Here is a 25,553-nt window from a genome sequence, read left to right as displayed (position 1 = left end):
ATATGCTGCCAGATTGAAGAAACTCCAGCTCTATTCAGTCGCATACCGTCTGCTCAGAGGTGACATGTGCCTGACATACAAGGCCATGTCCAACCCGGAATTAATGGACATGCTCCACCTCAAAAAATCCAAATCCACCAAAACCACTAGAGCAAGCGACTTAAACCTTTGCACGGATATAAATAGGACGTGCTGGAGGGATAGATTTAGCACTCAGAGACTCCCTATGCTGTGGAATAAAATCCCGGTCCATGTGAGGCAGAGCACCTCGCTGACTCTGTTCAAGAGAAATCTAGACCTGTGGATGGGAGATCGTAGGTTTACCCCAGGAATCATATCTGTGTCACTGCTGGACAGAGGCACAACAAACTAATGGGCACAGTATTTTTTCATATAAGGGGTGGCGTAAGCCACAAAAATTTGGGCTAGGCTTATAAATGCCTTAGGGCAGATAGCCTAGTATAAACCTATGAACCTATGAACCTATTAGTTTAAGGGTGTGCGCAGTCATGCAACCAGCTTACTGCACGTATTTCAACTTCTACATGTTACCCCTAACCTATGTATTTGTTCTTCAGTTGGATTGCACAGGTTATAGGTCACATTAAAGGTGGGAAATGTTATCACATGATTTCTGTGGTCTCATGTTATATATCAGACAAACCTTGCATATTAACAGGGGTGTCTACACTTATAATATACACTGTAATCTTAGAAGGTTGTTATTGTAACCGGTTCTGTTGTAACATACATGTACTGCAGGCTTTGAAGTGTGGAACTCAAAATATGTGATTAAATAGTAACACCAGTCCTCATATCATCCCAGTGATGTGTCAGACGAATACAAGAGTTATGACAAACAGACCAGAAATATGAGCCACACATGTAGACATTCAGTGACACTCTGCAGTTAAGAGGTATGTTCTGTAGGAGTTGCCACTGTGCTATGAACAGCGATTATGTTTAGATGGGTGCAGTGTGTGCTACTTGGCCCATCACCTACTAACGCTACTCACATATCACAGAGGTCTATATAAGTTGTAACAGGAAGTGGAAAGGGCTACACTGCATGATCTTGAGGGCCTGTCCAGGGTGTGTATGTAGTAGTCTGACTGTTGTGAATGTCACCAGATGACATACCTTTCAATCATACTGAATTCCTTGATAAATACTGGTTTTGAGGTCAAAATATTGGGCTGCCACAACTTCCCGCGTGGCCCCTTTAATTTCTGAATTTCCTGTTTTTTTTTTTTTATTCCTGATGTCATCATGTGCAGGGTGTGAGTGATGACATTATCTTCTGCAGACCAGTCTGTGTGTGCACTATACAGCCTTCTTCTCCAACTCAGCTCTTCCTCCAGGAATCCAGGTAAAAAATGTCGAGTCTTATTTATGTGATTACTACTGTGCACTTATTTACATAATGGCTGGCTGCAGTCAGGAGAAACTGTGCTTTTTATTTATGAACTGTGTTTTTAATGGACGGTAGGATGCTATATTTGATTTACTTTAAACATCACACCGTAGAAACTGTTTTTTTGTTTGTTTTATGAACTGTTCTTTTAACGGAAGGCAGGATGCTACATTTGATTTACTTTAAGGGCAGGAGATTATTGTGTGCATGGCGTTTTTACTTTCTTCCCCGGCTCAGCTCATTTTTCCAGGTAAAACATGTGTCAAGACAATTGTTTATGTACTTTGCTCCCTTATTTACTTAACAGCCAGCTGCAGGCAGCAGAAACTTTGCTTTTTGTTAATGAACTATGTGTGCAGCATTTTTACTTAATGGCCAGATGTTTACTTATTTCTTAATGTGTGTCAAGAAAATGTTCTTTTAATGGCCACCTGTAAGCAGGAGAAACTGTGCGTTAAGCAGGATTTTACTTATTTACTTAATGCTTCTTATTGGGGGCAGTGCAGTGTGCGTGTGGAGAAACTGTTCTAATGGCCAGCTGCAAGCAGGAACTGTGCTTTAAAGGGGCACTATCTCGTTCCTGAAATGGCATTTTAGCCTCGGACCGAAGCTCAGACACTATTGATCACTTAGCTCCCCTTTGTTTGACATCCCTCACGACGTTCTCATAATCCCACCCAAGGCATTAAGTTTCTTTCTAAAAGTGTGCAGACCTCTATTCCGGTCCTGCTTTTTGTTCCCTCTGGAATAAGAGACTGAGACATCCTTTGAGTTCCCTTCTTCACACGGCTGCGTACGTCTTATCATTTTCTTATATGCTGTCATTGGAGGGAATTATTGTAGGCATTTGTTTCTATTATTATTATTTATATGCAAAATACTTGCATTTACTACCTGCTGTTTAATTGTTATAGCACTGTCTATGGTCGTTCCGTTGATATTCGTACTGCAGCTAGAATGGGAAAAAGCATGCACGTTGACAGAATCAGCCTTCCTTGATTTGAAGTATTTTTTTTTTTCGTTATGAACGGGAAAAGTATGCACGTTGATGGTAACAGCCTTCCTTGATTATACATGCTATAACGAAAAGGAAATACTTAAAATCAAGGAAGGCTGTTTTTCTCAACTTGCATGCTTTTCCCGTTGTAGTTGCAGTATGGATATATCACACTCAATCGCAAACTGCCAGCACACTTTTTACAGTTATTGAGCTCCTACCAAACTTGTGCTGTGCAGGTCCGTACATACATTAAATTGTTTTGTCTTTATTATATATTTTTTTCTTGTCACAAATGTTCTGAGACTTTTGTCCCCTGTTCTGACCACAGTGCAGGCTGGGCCACATAAATCAAAAGCCTGGTACTTTCACAAGAAAAAGAGTGATAACGAGAGAAATTTTACACGATGCGTAATGTTCCTGCAAAGCAGACAATTCCACTCATTTGCTAACTGCCAGCACATATATTACATATATTGTGTGCAGGTCCTTAAATAACTTACATTTGTTCTCTCTCTTTATTTTTTTCTCAGCAAAAATAATGATTTCTCTTTTTATCTGTTTTGACCATAATGCAAGCAGATGATTGCATGCAAACTGCATACCTCTCAACCCTACATATTTTCACAGAATGTCCAGATTTTTACCTCGTATGCTAGTCCGATTTTCATAAAATTGTGGTTTTCTTTTAAATCAGTGACAATTCTTAAAGACTGAAGTTAAAAATAATGACAGACATTTAGGTTCAGACTTCATACCCTTCAGAAAATAAATGCTAATCCAAAACCTGTTATTTTATTAACTTTCATAATTTGTAAGAGCAGTAGGCTTGGGTTACAGTGAATGTCTCCAGGAAGGATTAAAAGGATGGTGATAGCTTCCTGCCAACAAAGACATGGCTCACATCGTGAATTTTGTTGTATGCAGTGTGCACTAGCTGTCTTCCTTTTTTTTTCTGTGCAGTCACTGTGGTTAGTCCATGGACCTGTTTTATGACTTGTGTATTATTACCCTTGTTCTTGTAGAATATTTTATAAAATGTTACTGCAGTCAATCAAGCAGCTTTTTGTTTTTGGAGGAGTACTCATGCAGAAGTACATGTAAACTCCACATTGATCAGAGGTGAAAACTGAAACATAGACCTTACAAGCTTTGAGGCTGAAACCTGAGGCGAGTTTGCAGACTATTGCCAACAAGTCTGTGGGAAAGGCATGGAGTCCTGTCACAGAGAAGAAACAAGAATGCATGACAGGTCTCTGTCAAATAATAGGTGTAATGTAACATCAGGCTCTTGAACTCTTTTCACAAGTGAATCACGGTGGAAGGTGACTACCACAGGCAACAGGAGTGGGTTTAGGTTCTGAAGAGTTTAAACACTGGCACCAGTGGAAGATTAAGTATGCCTTGGAGCCCAAACTGTTTTCTGCCCATGGACCCCCACTTGCTACTTAAGACCACACATTTTCTTCTTGATTCGCCATCCGGGCTGTTTTAACCATATACCAACCTTCACTGCTGTTTTAATTATATTTACTACTTGGTAAAGCAATTAGCATTGTCTGCAAATTCTGACAGCTTGATGCTTGAATTTCTTCCTAAATTTTAAGTCTTGCATTCAGAAATCTGTTTCTAACAACTGCGACATTAGAGTCACTCACCATTAGGCCAGCTATTTAGAAATTGTAATAAAATGTAACAACATAAACAAAAACTGATATACAATTAGTATAGCATTATACATCATTTTGAGACACTGTAGATAAAGCGTCAAGTCTGTAGTGTCGCGTGGCCTTCATGTCTACGCCTAAGTATGCTTTCGCGAAGTTGTGGATCCCCGATGTTAACATGAGTTCACTGTTGTGCATATATGCACATGGTTTTCAAATCTATCTTCTCCCTTTTTTTTGTCTGGAAGGAAAGATGCTGCATAGATGTTAAAGTTGTACAATTTTGTCCACTTCACTGAGATTGAACACTCTCACTAGCTGCCTAACTGATACGATTTGTGGCAAAATTCCTTTCACTTTGACACAATGAAGGACTCTTGACCTCAGTATCTATTTATGCTGAACACCTAAGCCACAGTTGACTAACAATACCTGACATGTCCTGAAGTCCTCCCTAGCACAGCCACACACTACTGCAGATCTGATGTTTGTTTTAGAGTGCAGAAAGCCACATTTAGTTTCCCTACTCATCAGACCATTATTTCTTGATGGTGTTTCTCAACTTCTTAAACATTAGTTTCTCTTCATGCTTCTCAGTCAGAGCATAACACCAGTGTTTGTCCTGCAAGAGAAACACCATGCTTTGCTAAAATGTGTTGTGCTTTATAGCAATAACCCATGCCTGGGTGTGGGTAATGGATTTACCCACGGATGGTGTGGTTTGGTCATGATGGTGAAGCCCAAGTGGCCAAACAAAGACAGCTGTGGATAAATCCAGCATTACCCACACCCAGAACTGGGTTATTGCTATTATACAATGACACTATTTAAGAAAAAAACATACTTAGTTTTCTTAAATAATGGCATTGTATAATGCCTCCTTGCTGCACTTCCACAGCTGTCTGGTATTCTGTGGCAGTTCTGATGTACTGCGCATGCGTATGCTTACGCAGTACATCAGAGCTGTGGGTGGAAGCAATGGAGAAAGCAAGATCTCTGTTGCTTTTTACAAAGTGTCTCGCTATGTTAAAGGAGTTTAACATAGCGAGACAGCTTTAAAAAAAGCAACGAAGAATCTATGTTGCTTTTTTTAAAGCTATCTCATTATGTTAAACCCATTTAACATAGCGAGACAGCTTTAAAAAAAGCAATGGAGAAAGGAAGATGTCCATTACTATTTTTAAAGCTGCCTCGCTATGTTAAACTCCTTCAACATAGCGAGACAGTGTCTAAAAAGCAAAGGAGATCTTGCGTTCTCCGTTGCTGTAAAAAAAGACATACTAATGGAAAAAGTCCGGGCGACCGGACCTTTTTCCATTAGTATAAGTCTGATTTAGAAAGTGCATGCTGACCAATCAGTGTGCACATTTTGGAATATTAATTGGGGGTCGTTGTATAATTATACATAATCATTGCATTTCTGGGAGTCAATCTGGTATTCATTAAGAAGTAACACTGTGACTTAGGGCAAATAAAAAATGTTGTAAAATCAGTTGTCTTGATTATTTCATCATTCATAAACTAGTAGCAATCTATACATTTTGTATATTTAGTGATCTTATTGGGGATTTGCCTTAGGCAGTTTGTAAGGAGGTGCATCTTTGTCAGACAAGGAACAGGAAAATCCTGAAATTGATTGTTTCTAACTAAAAAAGAGGTTTATTATGACATAAGGCCAACAGTAGGACTAAAATAGGGGTGGTGGCAGTGAAAGGCCCTGGTATGTGACACTGATTGCTTGTAGGTGAGCTGGTAGTCTCAGGGATTTCAGCAAACAAACATAATGTTACAGTGTAGCAGCTACAGCAGCAGTTTATTGCTACTCTAATTGTGCCAAAGTTTTTTACACATCCCCTAGCAGTCATTGTCTTAGTCTGCAATTTTTTCCTCTTTCCCATTTTTACAAAAGGGGAAGGATTTCAATGATAGTAACTTTAATAAGAACAGAGGCAAAGCGCACAGTGTCAACACGATTAGGTGTTCACTCCATGACCATGTACAAGTGTCTGAGTCAACTTGCATTTAGACAAACTGCTATTCATTGTACCCCTAAGTCGTGAACAGAATGATGCAGCAGGACTGACACCAGCAAAAACAATCAGCAATATCCAGCCAGCAGTCCTGCGTGGCCACTCAAGATACCCTTATAATAAGACAACAACATTAACTGGGTTATACCAGGCACTGTTTTCTGCATCTTCCTTTGATCTTTTATGAGTAACAGCCTTAGAAGAAGCCTTATTTTAATCCCCAGTCAAAAAGGAGTTCCACAAGTAGCTAACCACTGCACTAATGGTAAGACTTCTATGCATCAGGGATCTACATTAATCCCATGGCTAGTTTATGAATAATAAAGTTTCCTGGGTCAAGAAACTTCAAGATCTTGGAAAGAGCCATAATCCTCCACGAACCCTTCTTGAAACCTGTATCTAAAGCCAATAAACGGAATGATGCACCACAGAAACCTAGGTATTCACAATGGGAGAAGGGAAGAACTTGTTCAATGCACCAACAAACTACTCCTCTAACACATCCTATTACTGTTAGTAACTCACAAAATAGTCTCACCTTCTTCAAGTATCGTCCTTGCTGCAACATTAGTAATATGCATGTGTAGAATGTAAAACTGTTTGAATAACTATGAGGAGGTATCCTGGAGTATAATCTACAGAAGACGTGCCGTGGCCAAGCCTCCCCTCTACCCCTAAATGTAGTCCAGATTGCAGTGTTTGCAAAAAGGCTACAATAAACAACACTTAGCTATTATACATTTTACATTGATCTGTTGCCCTGGCAGACAGTCTCTTGAGCTTGCCAGGAAGGATCTTTGGATATTTGTCATAGCAAAATAAATAAACATCTGGATACTACTTAAAGAATTGTTTGTTTGCTTCTACAAATGTTTTGTCTCGCCTGACTGTAAAACAAACAAACAAACATGTCTACTTTACTCAATACATTTGTCTTTGGCAGCAGTATTTTCAAATGCATACCTCCATTCTAGACATGTCAAATACCACCCTCCTTTGTTTTTGTATTAGGGAAGCACACTGTGAGTAAAATGCTTTGGTTAAAGATCACCTGCTAGAGCACTCTGGGCATGAACAAAGAAACAGTCCTAATACAGAACATATTCTTCACAAAGATTGCATTAACATCCCTATTCAAAAGACATTATAGCTGGGCAACAACTTGACATAACAGTAAATGTTGGAAGAGATCCCTGATGCAGTACTACTGACAACTGGTAAGTATTATGCACAAGATGCTATACATCTGACCAGTTTACAAAAGTTTAGGCACATTCATTTTGCACCATACGTCTGACCTACAACCTATACATGAGATTACATAATGTTACAAAAAGTACATACAGGTGTGAAATCTTCAGAGCTTTCTTGCCCCAGGAAAATATTTACAAAAAACAAAGAGCCAGCAAAAGTGACTGAAAATAATGTATTCACAAATACATACAGCAAAAAACAAACCGGTTTCAGCTGGAACAACACAGCCTTCCTCAGTGTATAGATTCAAATCACAAAAAACATGCTGTTTAAATATTATAAAATCATTACCCATTGGTTGAGTACTCATAAATATTCATTTAGTCCAGGGGGAAATAGACCCCCAAGCTTAATAATCCACTTTTTTTCTTTACTGTTTAGTATATTATGCCATCCAGTTTTCTTCATACGATTCCCATATATTACATCAATAACAATGAACTTGAATTCAGCAGTCGGATGCATCAACTGATGTTTATACAAAGCATTTGTCAATTTTTTATGTTTGATGTTACTCATGTGTTCAGAAATACGTGATCTGAAGGGACAAGATGTCTGCCCTACATAGAATGCTCCACAGTGGCATGTAGCTAGGTAAACAACCCAATCATTACTACAGCTAGCAAAAAAGCCTATATCAAATACCTGGAAGCAATTTCTGCTGGAAAAAGCTTTGGACGTACTGACATGCTTACAATTAGAACAATGACCACATGGGAAGCATCCAAATATAGTCTTCCCTGATATGGTAGTCTGTTTAGATACAGAATATTTATTATCACAAAATTTATAATGATTGAAATAAGATTTCAAATTTTTACCATTTCTATATGAGAAGGTACATCTATCTGGAATGATATTAGCAATTGTATGATCAGATTGTAAAATATTCCAATTTCTACGGACACTATCTAAAAGACAATTAGTGTTCCGAGCATAAGTGGTAGTGAATCTTAATGTTGATGATGCTGTACATGTACGATCCCTGTATTGAAGTAAATCTGATCTCTCCATATTGTTCACCTGATTTTTGGCAGTTGTTATATTGCCAACTTTATAGCCACTTTGTTTAAACCTGTCTGTTACATCACATTGATTAAGACAAAATGTAGATGGTTTCGAACAAATACGTTTGGCTCTTATAAACTGGGATTTAGGAATGTTCCTAGTTATGTGTGGTGGATGGTAGCTGGAAGCATGCAGAAGTGAGTTGTATTGTGGAAACTTTCTATACATTTCTGTTTCCAAAGTGCCATCAGGCAACTTATGTACAAGGACATCCAAAAATGTAATATTGTTGGTATCATGATGTTCAGTAAATGATAGTCCCCATTCATTATTGTTAAGATATAAAAGAAATTCTGCAAGTCCAGATTCAGTACCTCTCCAAACCAACCACACATCCTCTAAGTAACGTCTCCAAATGTCCATATCAGATAGATATGTATTTCTGGTGGAATCATAAATAATCATTATTTCAACATAAGCCATGAAAAGGTCAGCATATATGGGGGCAAAAGATGCCCCCATAGCTGTTCCTTTAGTTTGCCAGAAACACAGATCTTTATAATAGAAGACGTTACATGTAAGAACATACCTGGCCATGTCGACCAAAAAGGAGTTAAATGATGAACTATACAATTTAGTAATGTCCAACCAATATGCCAAAGCTTTTAATCCTGCCTGGTATGGTATATTCGTGTATAGCGCACTCACATCAAGTGTACATAGAAGCCAATCAGCCTCAAGTTGTGTATCCGATATTATTTGTAGAAAGTTGGTTGTATCTTGTAACCTAGAACGAATAGATGGTAACAAAGGTTTTAAATATTTAGTCAGAAACATTGATAATGGTTCAGTAACATAGCCCTTACCAGATACTATAGGTCTGCCAGGAGGATGGGTAGCATTCTTGTGGATTTTAGGTAAAAAGTAGATGTATTGGGCATTTGAATCAATAATGGACAATTGATGCAAAGTGTCATTAGTAGTAATAGCCCGATTTTTAGCATCCACAAGAAAGCATTTAATACATTTAATAAGTCTTGATGTAGAGTCGACAGACATATGGGAATAGTATCTGGTATCAAAAAGCTGTCTGCGGGCCTCACTATCGTAATCTGTCCAGTTTTGCACAACAACAGCACCTCCCTTGTCTGCTGTAGTAATAACAATATCTTTATTGTTCTGTAACTCAAAAATAGCCTGTTTCTCAATAGATGTTATGTTGTGTTTAAAGGCAACATCAGAACTGAAGAAATGTAGATCTTTGAGAACGCTATTTTGAAACAAATGAACTGTAGCATGCATGGGTGGTAAAAAACTGGATTTGTGGTAAGTGAATTTACCATGATCCAGGTTACTATCAAAGTCACCAAAAAATAATCTGAGATTAAGCAATCTACAAAAATTCACTATATCTTGAGCAAGTGCATCTGTAGAAATCATAAAGCCAGGTATAAAACTGAGGCCTTTATTTAGGACAGAAATATGTGTAGAAGATAGATCAAAATTTGACAAATTTAAAACATTGTTATTTATTTCACCATTCAATGACAAATTTAAAACATTGTTATTTATTTCACCATTCAATTTTTCAGGGCCATTGCTAATAATCCTTGAATATTTTGAACCTTTTCTGTGTTTATGCCCCCCCCCCGTCTACATTTAGTCCTAAAGGGACAACCCCAGGTGTTCTTTTTGGAGAAGGAGACCCCGATGCTGCCAGGGATTCATTATCAGTGCCAGATGATGTATCCTCAAATGATGAGGTAGTATCAGTGAAATGTTTTCGTAGAATGGACCTAGGTCTCTTCCGTTTCATAGTGGATGCGGGAGGATTATTAAACCTCACATGCTTGGTCTGATGTAAAAAAGGATTCCCATGTGAATAGTCCTCCTGGTCCCTGGTAAATTTTTTCATTTTCCTAGATTTCAATTCAGCATCATATTTTTTAAGATCTACAGCTACCTTATTTAACCTACCTTCAAATGAAGGTTCTTTTTCAAAGGCTTTCAATTTGTCCGCTAAAGCAGTGATTTCTGTTAGCCCCCTGTCAATTGCACGATTATGAAAATTGTGCAATTCTGCAACAAAGGCCATAGTGGCTTCCTGTTGTATTTTGGACCAATTTTTGGTCAACTCATCATCAATACTATTGACATGGGGGATCGTACATATACGTAACCCCCTGGGAGTAATGTTAGCGGCCTGATATGCCTTAAAAAGCTTGCTGTGCCACACATTTGCACGCAGTAGTCTAAGCTGCTTGTTGAGATCATCAATTAAATTTTGACATGATGACTCCAGACTGGTTGTGTCTATAGGTTCAGTACTCCCATTACTGGTAGAAGTTAGACCAAAGACCCCAAGGTCTTCTCTGTCCGCAACTAAACCTAAAATAAGATTGGATAAATCCATGCTTATAGATACAATTGGAAATGGTTATACCAAAAAATATTACAATATATACTGTCAATAATGGTTTCAATATATATGAACCAAGACAGTCAAAATTCTTTCTAGATGGCTGTCAATAATGGTTGCGCATGGACATAACCACGACAGCTAGAAAACACAATGGACAATAACAGCAAACAAAAGATCACCTGCTAGAGCACTCTGGGCATGAACAAAGAAACAGTCCTAATACAGAACATATTCTTCACAAATATTGCATTGGCATCCCTATTCAAAAGACATTATAGCTGGGCAAGAACTTGACATAACAGTAAATGTTGGAAGAGATCCCTGATGCAGTACTACTGACAACTGGTAAGTATTATGCACAAGATGCTATACATCTGACCAGTTTACAAAAGTTTAGGCACATTCATTTTGCACCATACGTCTGACCTACAACCTATACATGAGATTACATAATGTTACAAAAAGTACATACAGGTGTGAAATCTTCAGAGCTTTCTTGCCCCAGGAAAATATTTGCCTGACGATAGTACTCTAGGAAAAGCATCTTGGATATAGAGGGATAAAGAGGATGATAGGGTAAAGTAAGGGTCCACCTCTATCAAGCGAAGGGCAAAAAGTAAGAGACTAGCAAGGAAGGAGGGAGGATGCATGTATTGCAACAATGATCTATTAGTACATCTTCTATTAAAGGCAGGTTCTTATACAACTGCACTACGTTCATTTCATCACTGCTGCAGTATTGCTGACAACTGAAAGTATTCCCAAAGCTTTTACTTTGACTGGAAGGAGGCTTGATGTATAGAGCTGTGGACCAGTATCTCTTGCAGAATGGATCTGGAAAAACCAGCACGTGCTATTGAAAAAGTATAAATCTTATAATTTTAAGGGAAAAAAGAGATGTGGCCACAGATCTGAACTATGAAGCACATCCACTTTCACATGGAACCCTGTGCGAGTATGAACACTGAACTTGTGTCATTTTGTCCTTCTGTATAACCAGCATAAATTCTACCAATGTTTCCAGTACTTCAAACCATCATTGGCATGCCCATATCAGCTTTCTCAAGACCTTGTCATATGCTTTCTCCAACTTTAAGAATGCCCAGATGGACTCTTTCCTCATCTCCAGCGTCTTCTCCATTATCTGACTCACTGTAAACATTGACTTGGTTGTGCTGCATCCTGTTTTAAATCTGATCCACTCATTTTCTATCTTCTTTCTGCTACCCTGCATATTCATTTATTAGTCATCCTATCCAGACCTTTCATGCACTGTGGCAGGAGTTTGATACCTCTGTCCTGCCACCATTGTCAGTGTCCCCTTTATTATTGTACACTGGCACTAGGATGCTTATTCTCCAGTCATCTTTGATACATCTTTTCATTTCCACTATGAGTACCTTCAAGACCCATTTCGCCAGTAACCACACCCAACATTTTGACCATATCTTCCATGACTTTATCCAAGCCTGCTGCATTCCCTAATTTCATTATGCTTACTGCTGTTTTACTTCTTCTAGGATAGTTAATTCTTTCTCTTTCACTGTAGGCTGTGTATGCGGCAGTACAACTTTGGTGGGGTTTTCTTTATTCAGAGGGTGCTAAAAGTTCTCCATTCCTTCTGATTTTGATGTCCTGTTGACTGGGGAAAAGATTGTTGATGGGATCCTTTATGAATAGTGCCCAACTACCTTCTTTCTTCTTTATCTTCCTGTCTTTGCTAAGTTGATAGTTTGTTTGTGTCATCTGCCCCGTTACTTTCCAGAAGCTGGTACTGCTTCTGACACCTCATTCTCTTCTATTGTGACTACGCTCTTAGCCTGTCTGTTAACCAAACAATATTCTTTCTTAGCCTGTTCCATCATTCTTATCTACAACTTTTTTCTGTACTCCTGTTTTCTTTTGACAGTTTCATAGATTTCTGGATTCCACCACCAGCTTTCCTTATGAAACTTATTTCCATATATTGCTTATTCACATATCTGTTCTGTAGTCTACACACATGCTGCTTTGAGATGCTGTCATTCTTCATGTCTCCATCTATTATTTCTTCCTGAGATGTTATACATTTAAGTATTTACCTGAATTATTGTGTTTTTGCTCCAGTCAACTACTAGGTCTTCAGCCTAGTCTCTATTGACCGTACAACCTTCTCTGTCCACTGCTTATAGCTGATTGTGGTTTATGGTGCGGGGCAAATGTTTCATTGTGTTGACTATGAAATCTCAGATTCTACCCCAATGCCATTTCCTCACTACAAGTAGACTACTTGAGTTGCATGTTGACAATTCATTTATGTGTTCTTGTGGCTGTCTGTTTTATAGAAGCCCTCATCAAGCAATTTATAAGCCAGAAGTCTTGAATCGCTCTTTTTCATTTATAATGCCATAGGGTATAATTTCATAGGTAAGTACTAGGCTAAGTAGCTGTGTAAGTCAGCTTAGGCATAGCCAGTTTCCCTTCCATGGTGATAATCAAAGGCTTTACCTTGTGTATGTGTATGTGAGATAAACACTTTAACCATTAAGTCAACACCAACCCCTTATTCCTGTTGCCCCACCCATGTGGACCCAGGCAGTCCTCATAGCCGTTTCTATCTGTCTTGATATGAGCATTCAAGTCTTCCATCATCAACACGAGCTTGTGTTGGACAAGCTTTAGTAGTTCTTGCAACTGCTGCCTAAATGCATTATTTTTCTCACCATCACAAGCTGGGACTATGAATACTGCCCTATCTTTACAATGGAGTCTGATTGCCAAGAGTCTGTCACTAATTCAGATGGAACCATCACCATCTTCAGAAGACTCTCCCTCACCCCATTTTCCATGCCGTTTCTAGTCTGTGCTATCCTGCCTACTGCTTTTCTACCTTGTCTCCCAGATGCACAACATGTCCCATTTGTTCCTGCCTACCACCAGGTTGCCTACTTCCAACACATACCCTGTCAGAAACCTATATTAAGTGTAACATATTCATTTTTGCAGGTTGATTAGTTCTACATCCTGTTTCCATTCACTAGAGCAATCCAAGGAAACCCAGGCTTGGCAACTGGACACTGCTAGCCAGTAGCTTTGACCCATGGCTGCTGGGTTTTATGGCACATATGCACTGGCCAACAAAGGCACATAGATCTATCCCACCACAAGCATAGTTGACTGGTGAAGGTCAGATTAGGCCAAGTCCTCCATTCACGTATCACTGGCAAATATCAATGTCCATTTTTGATTACATTAGTCTAACTGACAAGATCACCTAGAGACAATATTTTACATTTTTGAATAGCTAACCTTGACATGGCATGCAGTCTGTCATTTGTTTTATCCTATATTCAGTAGCATTTGGACTACTCAACTCTTCCCCAGTACATACCCGATAGAGTATTTGCTACTGTTCATTACTCCATTTTATTCTGGGTGCACCCTGTTGGTGTACTCTGGCCCTTGCCACTGCAAGTATCATAGGTTGAAACATAACAGTTTTCTTAATGTTATTCTTAATCTGTCTCCAAAATAATACTGGCTATCTGTGGTGCCTCTAAATCTATATGTACAGCTTAGTCCCACATTGAGATGGACTTTGCTTGTCTGGTTAAAAAATGCAAGATGATGACATTCCTGGTACGTTATAGGGAATTGGCTGACATTTGACTAATGGCTAGCGTTGCTTGTGTACAAACCTAAGGAAATCAGTTAATTATCCTATGTTTACCACCAAATGTATGCAATGTTTGCTTTGCTCCCCTCTTACCTTTATTCTCCAGCCAATCCTGTATCACTACTTTCATTTCCACTGAACTCCACCAACCAGTTTAACTACTCCACAGATTCTTACTGGGACTATTACCAAAGCATCACCAGATAATACAAAGCATTATTTCTTATCTTTAATTGATATTTATGCCACTGTGCAATCCCTAATGACTGCTCTCTCGACCATATGCACACTCATATCCAACACACTATTTAGTTCAACATATACACTCTACACAATAAATTAATTCTCAGTAACCCACAGTTCCTCTAAACATTTCTTTTTATTCACTTATACATCAATTATTTTTTACTGACATACACGAGTCTACAATTAATGCAAATCATTTTAAATCCGAGTTGCTGGGTACTGAGACTTGTCTGCATATATCAAATAGAAACAAGCTGATTTAAGTATACATTTCTCTGCAATTATTTAAGATTTGAGTCAGTAAATATTATGTGCCTTTGATTCAGTAAATATTATGTCTCTGTCTCTCTGCAGTTAAGTTGTCTGAAGTGTGAAAAAGTGTAGCCATCTGGGCTCATTGAAAGTTGTTAGACTGCTTTGAAATTCCTTTGTTAGTGTTAGTTAGCTTGGGGGTTTCTGCTAGCATTAAAATCTGTGTGGGTTACATTTCCAGTAATCATTTTAAATCAGAGTTGCTGGCTACTGAGACTTGTCTGCATATATCAACTGGACACAAGCTGATTTAAGTATACTTTTCTCTGCACTTATTTAAGATTTGAGTCAGTAAATATTGTGTGTCTTTGATTCAGTAAATATTGTGTCTCTGTCTCTCTGCAGTCAGTTCACCACTCCACCCTCCCTGTTTCCTGTTGTGGTGTTAATCTTGGTGGCTTTGGAATTGCCCGCCCCTGCTGTAAATCTGTTTTTGAACACTCCTCTTCGACCCATCTCATTTGCTCACTCAACTGAGTACAGTGCGAGCATATTTTGATTTCAGATACTCCTAACAGTCCCATCTCTTCTGTGGTGTACAGAGACAGCACTTGGGAAGGATTTTCCCCTATAGTATCTTAAGCTCTGTTTCCTCTGTCTCAAAAAAAAATTGCACATTTGCTTTACTGTATTTGTGTTTCTTCCTACTTTATTACCTTATTTTGCTTTTTCCTGTTAAAAGTACTCAAATGAATTTATTATGCTGCCTTTATTACTGCTTATTAGTAGACTAATTAAATTGTAACTGTTATTCTAAGGCCCTTGGTTTAAGCACTTGGGCTTCAAACCAATTGTTTTACATTAAGAAGGTTTGTGGTCTGCACTGTTGTGGCAGGACAGGTAGCGTACATCCTTCTAAGTTGGGAACTGCTGATTGAAGGCTCAGTGTCTGTTATTCTAAAAGTGTATTAGTTCTGGGTTAATGACTTGAGCTTCAGGCCAGTTATTTCTGCACTCTTCAGGGAGGAGAGGCTAGATTCTGCCCTTCTGAGCTGGGAATTTCTGGTTAAAGGCTTATTGCGCATGCTTCCTTGAACTGTTTCTTTCTGAAATAGGTACGACTTGTTTGTTGTAGCATAGAGTAGATTCAGGTCAGCTGGATCTAGCTTTGTTTGTATAACTTGTGCACTGATCCAGGCCATCTTTTGGAGAAGGTTTCTCTGTACTCTAGTGGCAGGACTGTGCAGTTAGAACTTGTCTGATTGAAGACTGCTGGAACAGGGCTCAGTTTTAAGCTTTTTAACTGGTTAATTGGGTAAAGTGTTGTTTTGATTGCATCTGCTCTATTTTCTGAAAAAAATATACTTGTTTCCTGCCTTTCTGAACTAGTATAGTCCAGTTTTCAGGTTATTGCTGAATCCAGAGAGGGGAGCTTTGAGCAGCCTATTTGTCCCTGGAGGAGTGGTTTCAGCCCAGAAGTTAGTAGTTTATCAGCCATTTTGGGCTAATTTCTATCTCTTTCACTACCCTGCTATAAAAAACACATTTGTGCGGTTTTGTCCATCGGGCAGCGCCATTTAGCTAGAGTTAAACTATTCTCGGTTCCACGAAGTCTACTCTTCAATTTTTCCCTTGGACCTAGACAAACTTTCAACTTTAGCACTCAAACCATTCATTTCACAGTCAAGCACTTGCTTAAAACTTATAGCTAGCACTAATTAACCCAAGCACTAGACCCCCCTATACTGTCCAGAAGGACAAGGCTCTCTATTTGTCCCCACCAGCCAATCAGAAAAAACTTACTCTACCTATTCAGGCATGTCCAAAGGGCAGTTTCCGGTGTACTCTCCAGCCAACTGGTGAATCTGTGCATACTGAGGCAATGTTACAACTGCCTCATGTACACAGACAACCCTCTCCTCCTACCACCAAACACTAATATATGTGAGAGATGCAATTATACAGCCAAACTGGAGGCAAAGCTCTCTCAATCCAAGACTGGAACTAACAGTCAAGAGGAGAAGGGTAATAGTTGCAACACACCACCAGACTCACATACACCTAAGAAACCAACACCGGCAAATAACACACATGAATACATGAAAACATACTCGGAGGCTTTAAATAAAAATCTGCAAAAGCATCAAAGACCTCCAAAGCAGACATCCCCACACCCCATCACCAACCATGAAACACATACTTCACATAATCAGTGTGCCATGCAATCACAGCCCTTAACGCAAAATAACATACCCAACACACTAGTAATAGGTGACTCTATAGTCAGGTACACTGATGTCCCACTAACTAGGCTGGACAAAGAGAAGGTTACAGTTAGCTGCCTGTCGGGTGGCAGGATCCGTCACATAACACAAGCACTCAGGTCACTCCAGAACAAGTACAAATACAACTCTGTCATTGTCCATGTTGGTGTGAATGACCTGAGATATACCTCCCTGGACTACATGAAAAGAGACATGGAAGAGCTCTCTGATCATGTAGCCCAGACCGGTATGACCCTGACCCTGAGTAGCATCCTGCCCTCACCAAGAATGATGCCACAGTATAAAGAAAAAAATATCAATTTCAACAATTGACTAAGTTTCTGGTGTCATTCAAAGGGGATCCAGTATCTGTCCGCCTGAGATGACATGCTCGACAAGACACATTACTTTGCAAGAGATGGCTTGCACCTGTCACCCTTAGGCTTTTGAATACTGACCAAGGCTCTTGCTGCCCCCAAAGTGCCTTTTTTAGACAAGGCTCAAACAACAAACCCACCACCATAAATAGCACAAGTAACCAAAAACTGAGGTTAATGCTACTCAACGCCAGAAGTCTAAACCTCAAAATGCATGCACTCGAGGCACTCCTCAGTATGGAGAACATTGACATCTGTGCAGTAAGAGAAACCTGGTTTAAGGCTCCTGAGAGCACCTCAGCACTACTAGGCTATAACTCATACCATACCTTTTGGCCACAGAAGCAGGACCGAAACACAAAAGGCGGGGGTGTATCCATATTCATCAAGGATACCCACACCTCCAGGTTAGTGGCACAGCACAATGCATCAGAGATCATCCATGTGCAACTAACAATGGGCAAAACTGCAATTCAAATTGTAGCTTGCTACAGATCACCCACCATGGCCCAGGACCCCCATTCCACATTTCTGGAGACACTGGGAAATATGAAGTTCTCACCAAACACCTGAATACTGGGTGATTTCAATTACCCAAACATAAACTGGGAGAACTATTCAAGTACTTACTCCCTTGCCCAACGCTTCCTAGAATTTATAAACTCGAACACCCTGGATCAACTGGTCAGCAACCCCACCAAAGGGAACAACATATTGGACCTGGTCATCACCAACATGGGCGACCGGTGTTCCACACCAGAGGTCAACCCTCGCTGGTTAGATCAGACCATAGACTAATCACTCTGGATATCCACATTCTGCCCCCACCCCCAATCAAGGAAACCACCATGAAAAACTTTTCAAAAGCAAAATTCACGTTACTTAAGACTGAGGTAGAAAGGTTTACAGCCCCCATGCTAAAGGGCAATGCTGTCCAAGCTGCTGAAACCTTTACAAAGGCATTCTATGAGCACCTGAAGGAATGCATTGATCGTGCTATCCCAGGTAAAACCAAGACTCACTCTTCCAAGAAAACGAAACCAGTGTGGTGTACCCCTGCCATAAACAAACTATACAACAGAAGGAGGAAAGTAGTACAGAAAAGAGTAAAATCCCAAGAAGGAAAGGCATCCCTGATCAGTATCAGCAAGAAACTATGATCCCTCATTAAATCATCCAAGGCTAGTTTCGAAAGAAAAATTGCCAATAACTCCAAAGATAACCGCAAAGCATTCTTTAGCTATGTCAAGAACCTAAGTGGAAACTCTCAGATCTGCTCTGAGTTAGTGCAGAATGGCACAAAATACACTGAACCAACTGATATTGCAAACATTCTGGCAGACAGGTTTAGTGCAAACTTCACCCCCCTCTCAACCCCTAAAGGGCCCATAACCATAGCAGAGGAATGTAGGGCCCCGTCAATCACCGACACAAGTTAAAACAGCCCTATCGAAAGCCTAAAACACAGCTTCAATGGGACCAGACAGTGTCCCAGGCTGTGTCTTACAAGAGCTCCAAAATGAACTAACCCCTCACCTAAGCACACTGTTCAAACTCAGCCTCTCTACAGGCTACGTACCCACAGAGTGGTGCACAGCAACAGTTATCCCGCTCCACAAAGGTGGAGCCACAACGGACCTCGGGAACTATTGCCCTATTGCCTGACTAGCCTGGTCTGCAAGGCTATGGAATGCATCATCATGGAACTCATTAAGAGAGACATTGTGAACCTCCAAACCTTGGACCCTACCCAGTCTAGCTTTGTTAAGGGCAGATCATGCCTCCTAAACCTGGTGGACTTCTTTGAGATGGTTACCAAGGCATTAGATGAGGGAAAGGAGGTCCACACAGCCTACCTAGACCTTGCAAAGGCTTTTAATACCATTATTATCGACAGGTTCACCAGCTTGAACATAAACCCCTACGTCACAAGATGGGTTGCCAACTGGCTCATGGATAGAACCCACATGGTGAGAGTTGCAGGCTTTATGTCCGACTCTAAACCGGTTATAAGTGGCTTCCCCCAAGGGCTCAGTCCTAGGACCCCTCCTGTTCAGTATATACTTCTCAGAGGTACAGGCAAGCCTAGGAAGACTATGGCTGACCAAGTTCACAGACGACTGCAAACTAGAGGCCATAATTGATACTACGGCTGATACAGACACCCTCCAGATGGGTCTCACTGAGACGGATACCTGGTGTCAAAATCATGGCCTCAAGCTAAATGCCAAAAAGTGCATAGTCATCCCCTTTGGAAAAACCAAGTACCCGCGAACTACCACATATGTGGTAGTCCCCTAAATTCAGAAAATGTAATAAGGGATCTGGGGACCCAAGTAGATAGTAATCTCTCCTTTGATAATCATATTGCCAAGGTGGTTAGAAAATCCTTCTATGTGGCCCACCTAATCACAAAAGGGTTTGCATCTAGAACAAAAGAGGTTATTGTGCCTCTCTACTCATCACTCATTAGACCCATCATAGAATACAACACCCCATTTGGGATGTACCTTACAAGACACCTGCAACAGCTGGAAAGGCCAGAAAAGTACCTCACCAAGAGGATTACTGGCCTCAAACAGATGCCCTATGCAGCCCGACTCAAGAAACTCCAGCTGTACTCGATTGCATACCTCTTACTCACAGGCGATCTCTGCCTGACATACAAGGCCATGTCCAACCCAGAATTGATGAACATGCTCCACCTAAAAAAAAAAACAAATCCCGGAGAGCCACACGCTCTAGAGATATAAACCTCACCACAACGATAAATAGGACATGCTGGAGGGATAGATTCCTATCCAAGAGACTCCCCATGCTTTGGAACAGGATTCCAATATACATCAGGCAGAGCCCCTCACTAAGACTCTTCAAGAGAAACCTTGACAAGTGGATGGGAAATAGAAATTTTACCCCGGGGATCACTGCAGTGGCTCTGTTGGACAGTGGCGCAGGGAACTAATGGCTCTGCTGGACAGAGGCACATGGAACTAGTCTAAGGGGGTGGCGAAAGCCAACAAATTCTGGCTAGGCTTATAAATGACCTTGGGCAGATAGCCTAGTACTTATCTATTAACCTATGAATCTATGAACTAATCCAGCATCACTTCCTTAATCATCATCTTCATCACTCACTTCTCAACCTTCACTTCACTCTTAATATGTTTGGCCCATCTATTACTTTCTCTAATGCTATTTTACCTTAATCCTTCTACCTTCTACCAGATCTCTTTCACTTCACAACCTTTCTGTATCCTTCAAAATACCTCTAACAGTAAAAATTTCTCATCCATTTCATCACAGTTATTTAACATTGAAAGTACAGATCTTAAACTTATTTACCTACAACTAAATCGTGCACATACCTATTTACAAATTCAGAAAGCAGTCTCTAAAACTTAAAACAATCAAAACCTGTACCAGTAATTCAACATTTTCTGCCAATTAATTTCCCTCCAAGTCATACCTAGTTGTACACATAAAATGTGCAGATCTGTGCACCCCAATCCTTCCCCCGCTAAAATAACATATACCCATATTTCCCATGTCCTACTACAAGTCCATCAAACAATAAATCTAGCTCCTCCAGTCCAGATCACTCTTTATGTAATGAGCAAACATAGCATCTCCAACAAAACCTCAGAATTCCACACCTATGTAGCCTCACACACTCTTTGTGACATGACATAAACCACAAGCTAAAAACAATAATATCCCCCCTCCAGAATATAACATTATCGGCAATCACTATATAAGTAAGAGGTCGTGGGGTAGACTTACTCTGTCTACTCTTCTCTTGGCACAGAAAGCACCCCAGCAAGGACTTGAACTAATGAACCTCTTCTGTGAGGCAACAATATTTGGTGCACTACTGTGTGTGTGTAAGAGGTCGTGGGGTAGACTTACTCTGTCTACTCTTCCCTTGGCACAGAAAGCACCCCAGCAAGGACTTGGACTAATGAACCTCTTCTGTGAGGCAACAATATTTGGTGCACTACTGTATGTGTGTGTGTGTGTGTGTGTGTGTGTGTGTGTGTGTGTGTGTGTGTGTGTGTGTGTGTGTGTGTGTGTGTGTGTGTGTGTGTGTGTATATACGTACCTATATATGTATCTATATGTATACATACATACACACACACACACACATATACATATACACACACATATACACCCCTGTTAAAATGCCAGGTTTTTGTGATATAAAAATGAGATGCCACTAAATTATTTCTAAACTTTTCCCACCTTTAATATGGCTTGTAACCTGTACAATTCAGTGGAAAAACAAGCAAATCTGTTAGGGGGAAAAATATAAAAAAACATACAATAAGCTGGTTGCATAAGTGTGCATACCCTTAAAGTAATACTTTGTTGAAGCACCTATAGTGTAATGTGTGTGTGTGTGTGTGTGTGTGTGTGTGTGTGTGTGTGTGTGTGTGTGTGTGTGTGTGTGTGTGTGTGTGTGTGTGTGCACATATATATATATATATATATATATATATATATATATATATGTGTATATATATATATATATATATATATATATATATATATATATATATATATATATATATATATAAAATAAATATATATAGAGAGAGAGATTGAGATATATAGATATATACAGATATATAGATAGATACAGATATATAAATATATATGTTTTGTGGGTGTTTGCGCGGGTGCGTGTGTGTGTGTATGGGTGTACTTGAAAGCATCAAAAGCCCACAATATCAAAGGCCATATAGTTGGAGATGAAATCATCGAAACCTCACTTCAGCAAATGAGCAGATCGGTGAATCCATTCCAAGGGGAAATAAACAGTAATACCAAAATGAAAGAAAACAAAACCACACCATCACCAACCCACACCCCCACAACTAAATATACCAAATTCGAGATCACACTGCAGTTGGGAAAAGGGCAGAGTTCAATTTGTTGGGCAACAGCTTACCTTCAGGGGGAATGGATTTACTGATCTGGTTGTTCACTGAAGTAAGGGTTCAATGATTTCCATTTGACAATATGGTCTTCAATATTGTAAGCTTTCAATGTTTTCAGGTTGACCTACATGTGTGTGTGTGTGTGTGTGTGTGTGTGTGTGTGTGTGTGTGAATATTTATGTATGTATGTGTATATATATATATATATATATATATATATATATATATATATGGTTTACTATCAAATAGTCGAAAGTCAAAACGTAAAGCTGTCATAATATAGAATCATATTGTCGAAAGTCAGAACAGTAAAGCATTCACATGGACGAAAATCAGTTTTCAACATTTTCAATTGTTTTTGACATTTTTTTCGAATCCAAACATCCACCAAGCCAAACCCAGTGCAATTATACACTACTTACATACCTTATTAGCAGAAAATGGTCAGTATGGATCTAAGCTAGGTTGGGGGGCTTGCTTCCACACCCCCACACCTGCCCTAACTATATATTCTAACTCCAGGATCGCAGTACAGTGGGGTAAAGGGCATATACACTGCCACTACTATGTTTGGATAAAATGTAATGTGGTGTACTGCATTTTTTGCGATTTGGGATTTTGGTGATGACTATCAAATGATCGAATTCAGTTGGTTGAATTGCATTGTACATTCGAAAATCTGAATGGGAGATTATGACAGTCGACTAAAGGATTTTCCCATTTATGAAGATCAGCTATGTGAATCTCACCTATTGGTCTTTCAACCATTTGATAGTAAACATATATATATATATATATATATATATATATATATATATATATATATATATATATATACATATAGATGTGTGTGTGTGTGTGTATCTATAGATATTGATAGATATATAGATATAGATATATCCATATATGTATATATGTGTGCGTGTGTGTGTGTATGTGTGTGTGTGTGTGTGTGTGTGTGTGTGTGTGTGTGTGTGTGTGTGTGTGTGTGTGTGTGTGTGTGTGTGTGTGTATGTGTGTGTGTCTACATAAATGATGCGTGGTCTGAGGCATAACTTAGGGTCACAGCCGAGTTACCGGTTTGCAGCTGCAGCAAATTTCTAGTCTTCTGGGAAAAGTAACTACTTATGTTCACAATTATTTCAAACCTCTGTTATGATCAACAATTTTGAAACACAACTTGGCAACCGACCCAGAATAAAACAACTTTATTATACATCTCCAAAAAGAAATAGCACTTTGGCTCTCTGTATTCATGTGTTTGTAATGTGTGCTTATATCCAAGTTACTAAGTGACACCAGCATTAGTCAGAACATTTTGTGCCAGAATATCTCAATCACTAGAGCTGAATGGTTGCATTCTTGTTTTCGGTACTTGTTATATGCTACTAAAAGTTGATGACCATGCAATTGCCTGCATATGCTTGTTTGCACATTATCTATTGAAGCAGTTGTCCTGTATCCTGATCTCAATCCAAACTGTTCATCTCCCATCTTACTTTCTACTACTCTGCATATTCATTTATCAATCACCCTCTCTAGAACTTTCATGTGTGTGACAAGAGTTATATAGCTCTGTACTGAACACAACTGTGAATGTACCCTTTCCTCTTGAACACTGGCAGTAGTATACTTATTCTCCAGCCACATGGGATACACCTAGCTATGAGTATCCTACAAAGCCAGTTCTCTCCTAGCCATCCATCCATCAACCCTTTTTTTTCCCCATTTTGGCACATGGGGTCATGGTGTCACTTCAACAGTTGCAATCATCTAGAGACATGGTCTACACCACCAGGTAGCTAGCCCTGCAATGCTAGTTCTTCCACACCATGCAATCACACACACACTCATACCTATGGCCAGTTTAGAGTGTCCAGTCCACGTACTGCATTGTTTCCTGTTTTTACACGTACTGCATGTCTTTGGAATGTTAAGGAAACCCATGCAAGCACAGGGAAGATATGTGGACTATGGATGGAAGGCACCCCAGCCAAGAATCAAACCAAGAAACCTCTTGCTGTGAGAGAAAACTCAAACTGCTGTGCCACTGTGCCACCCAATCTTTATCATATTAGTTATGACCTCATCTGAGCTCGCTGCTTCCCTGACTTCATTTTCCTTAGAGCTCTTCTTACTTCTTCCATGGTGGGCTCTTGCTCTTCTCTCATTGTAGGCTGTGTCTGGGGAAGTGCAGCTTCTGTGTAGTTTTCTTCATTAGAAGCTGCTGAAGTACTCATTCCATTGGTCTTTGATGTCCCATGGACTGGTTAGCAGCTGGTTACTGGCATCCCCTATGAAAGGTGTCTGACTGTCTTCTTTATCTTTCTCTTTGCCCTGCAACCTGATATACCTTCTCTGTGCCATCTACTGAGTCACTGTCCAGAAGTTGGCAGAGTGCCTCTCATTCCTTGTTCTTGCTATTGCTACTCCCTTTTTAGCCTTCTTGTTAGCCAACCAGTATTCCTTCCAAGTTTTCCCTCCTAGTCTTGTCTGTCTTTTCTTTCTCAGCACTCCTTTCTTTCTTGACTTCCAGGACTAATGCATTCTTCCACCAGCTTTCCTTAAGTAACTTATTTCCATGCCTGCCTTGGCTGCATATATGTTCTGTAGTCCTTATGTGCTGTTTTGAGTTGCTTCTGATCTTCTTCAGCTCCACTAATTTCCACTTATTTCCTCCTCTTCTTCGTGTGCTAGGGTCATGATTCCTTGAACTGTTGTGCTTTCTCTCCAGTCAACATTTAGATCTTCAGTCTGGTTTCTGTTGACTTTGGAAGCCTTCTCTGACCACTGCTTGCAGCCAATTGTGGCAACCTGTGTTTTTTACTGTGGGTTAACTGTTTCACTGGGGATGACTTTAAAATCACTGATTCTACCACATTGTCCTTTCGTTACTAGGAGGAAGTCTAACAGAGTTGTACGTTAGCCAGTCTAGTATGCGGTCTTGTGACAGTATCTCTTTTTTAGCCATGTGTTGGCTACTATCAAGCCATTTGCCAGACAGAAGTCTAGAGTGGCCTCTCCTTC

At 39.7% G+C, this 25,553-nt stretch overlaps 1 long non-coding RNA gene across 2 annotated transcripts in view; it reads left to right on the top strand.

Moving 5' to 3' along the window:
• Positions 1-1,149: 1,149 nt before the first annotated feature.
• LOC122801121 overlaps positions 1,150-25,553 on the top strand; it is a 375,071-nt gene continuing 350,667 nt past the window's right edge. Inside the window, exon 1 of one of the 2 annotated variants that reach the window (XR_006364669.1) lies at positions 1,150-1,369. This is a non-coding gene — a long non-coding RNA (uncharacterized LOC122801121). The remainder of the gene's footprint in view (positions 1,370-25,553) is intronic. The other variant, XR_006364670.1, reaches the window with a different exon arrangement.

This window comes from Protopterus annectens, chromosome 4.part1 (assembly GCF_019279795.1).
Source record: "Protopterus annectens isolate FY-2018-M chromosome 4.part1, PAN1.0, whole genome shotgun sequence".
NCBI lineage: Eukaryota > Metazoa > Chordata > Ceratodontiformes > Protopteridae > Protopterus > Protopterus annectens.
This window is presented reverse-complemented; position numbering and strand designations above follow the sequence as displayed.